Genomic DNA, 2,500 nt, shown 5'->3' with positions numbered 1-2,500 from the left:
CAGACTGACCCCACATGGACACTGTCAGCAGAATCGCGCGCATTCGCCGCATCAGTGCCAAGGGGAGCTGGTTGACCGGAGGGGACCGCAGGGGTTGCACCAAGAACTGGCTCCCCTGAATCAGCGTATGAAGCCACGTTTGAACTTGGCTCCTCCGCAGCATCAACAGACGCTTGGTCAGGTAGGGAGTTAATAACCCGCCTGTCCTTAGGCCTTGCCCCTGTCATTACCCAGGCTGACACCCCATGGCTGTCGGCTGAAGCGCGCGCCTTCACCGACCTACCACCAAGGGGAGCTGGGGAAGCAGAGGGGGCCATATGAGCATAGCATAATGTGCCTTCAGTGCGTTCAACCCACGTACAAGCCGTGGCCGTTGGCTCAATAACCATTGGCAGTACTGTGGCATGAATACCGTCCTGGCCTTTAGGGTCATTACCCTCAGGGCTCTCGGGTTCCATCAATTCTGCAATAGTTTCAGCTCGTTCACATCCGTGAACATCAACATCGATGCCTTCAGATCCCTCTTTCTCCGCATTGTGTTCTCTCGCTCCTTCATTCCCTTCAAATTTGCCTTCTGGAGCTTGCGCCATTTGCACATCTTCATCCCTATGACGCATCCTTGCTTTATGAATTTTCAGACCCTTCTCTGTGCGAAACGCCTTGTCGCGTACCAAGCATACAAGCTATGGGAGCTTGCAAAGAGATTCCTCGACAGGGAGGATATAACGATAGCTCTTAATGCCTACCTAAGGGAGGTGTTCGCTTCGGACTTGCGTCCGCATGGTCGCCAACCTCTTCCACCTGTTCAAGAAAGTCGCAGGAAGAAAAAGAAGCGGGAATACGCCTTGACACAACAACTCTTCAGACGGAACAGGACACAGTGTGCAAGACAGATTCTGGATGGAGAGGCGGACTCCAAGGTGGAGGATCCCCAAGCTTTTCTAGAAGAATGGAGAGAGATCATGGAGAAAGTGGTGCCTTCATCAGTGTCTCCTGCTATCGAACGCCCGCACAAGGTTATCGATCCTGTGTTCCTTATCACAGAAATGGACATTAAGGCGGCAATGCCCTCATCAAGCTCGGCAGCCGGACCTGATGGCTTTGCGGCGAGGGAACTGCGGAAGGTTCCGCCAGTAATACTCCAGGTTCTACTTAACTTGCTCCTGCTGCTGAAGCGACTTCCACTCTTTCTCACCCAAGCACGAACGATCTTCATTCCCAAAGTTCCTGGTGCTTCAACAGCCTCGCAACACCGCCCAATCTCAATATCTCATGTGCTCCTTAGACTGCTTCATAAGATATATTTCCGAAGGCTGCTTGCTGACCTCGATTTGGACCTGCAGCAGAGGGCATTTTTGCCAGTGGATGGGTGTGCTGAAAACATTCTTCTCCTTGCGACAATCATTGATGAAGCGCGCAAGTCACTGCGACCCTTGTCTCTGGCCTCGCTTGACATTGCGAAGGCTTTCGATGGGGTTGTTTTACCGGCAATCTTGAGAGCCTTACGCAGAAAAGGGATCTCTGAAGACTTTATCTCGTACATTGAAGACTTTTACCAAAATGCGGTAACAGTGCTGACATTCGGAGGCAAATCGCTGGTCGTCCATCCTACAGTGGGGGTAAGGCAGGGTGATCCCCTTTCACCGCTCCTGTTCAACTTAGTCATTGACGAGTTCTTGGCTGAGCTTGACCCCCAGTTGGCCTTTACCAGTGAGGGGATGAAGGTATCGGCCATGGCATTTGCGGACGATATTATCCTGACCACAGCTACCCACTGGGGCCTCAAGCAGCAAATTGATCGTCTGAATTCATTTCTCGGTGCCAGAGGACTTAAGATTAACGCGGCAAAGTCAACGACCCTAGTCATCGAGCCATCGGGTTGGCAGAAGAGGTCCAAGATCCGAACAGACATTGACTTCTTTGTGAATGGGGAACGTCTGGCAACGACGAACTGCACGTCTACATGGCGCTACTTGGGTGTACACTTCGGTGTCAAGGGCCTTGAGAAGGGTCTAGTAAGAAGACAGTTGGCCATTCTTCTCGAGAGAGTGTCTAAGGCGCCCTTGAAACCTCAGCAGCGTCTGGTTGTGCTTAGGTTTTACCTTTTGCCTCGTTTATACCATCGACTAGTGCTCGGCCCAATTTCGGCGAAAACACTGTTGACAATTGATAGAGTGGTCCGTTCTGCGGTAAGGAGATGGCTGGCGCTGCCTCTAGATGCGCCGCTTGGCTTCTTCTACGCTGCAGTAGAAGAGGGTGGGCTTGGAGTGCCATGCTTTAGAACGGTTGTTCCGGCCATGAGATTACGACGGTACCAGACGGTGGCCCAATCTAGCAATCCAGCGTGCGCTTTTGCAGCCACCCGACCGACAATCACTCAGCTTAAGAGGCAGGCTGACAACCTCACCATTTTCAAGGGCACAAAAATCGGCAACAGTAAGCAGTCCAGAAAGTATTGGGCCCGACAACTCCACATGTCGTTCGATGGTAGACCCCTGCA

The 2,500-nt window shown here is 52.2% G+C and overlaps 1 pseudogene; it reads left to right on the top strand.

The window, feature by feature from the left end:
• The window catches only part of LOC142790979 (large subunit ribosomal RNA), an 8,001-nt pseudogene that overhangs the window by 3,396 nt on the left and 2,105 nt on the right, over positions 1 to 2,500 (top strand).

This window comes from Rhipicephalus microplus, unplaced genomic scaffold (genome assembly GCF_043290135.1).
Source record: "Rhipicephalus microplus isolate Deutch F79 unplaced genomic scaffold, USDA_Rmic scaffold_135, whole genome shotgun sequence".
Classification (NCBI taxonomy): domain Eukaryota; kingdom Metazoa; phylum Arthropoda; class Arachnida; order Ixodida; family Ixodidae; genus Rhipicephalus; species Rhipicephalus microplus.
This window is presented reverse-complemented; position numbering and strand designations above follow the sequence as displayed.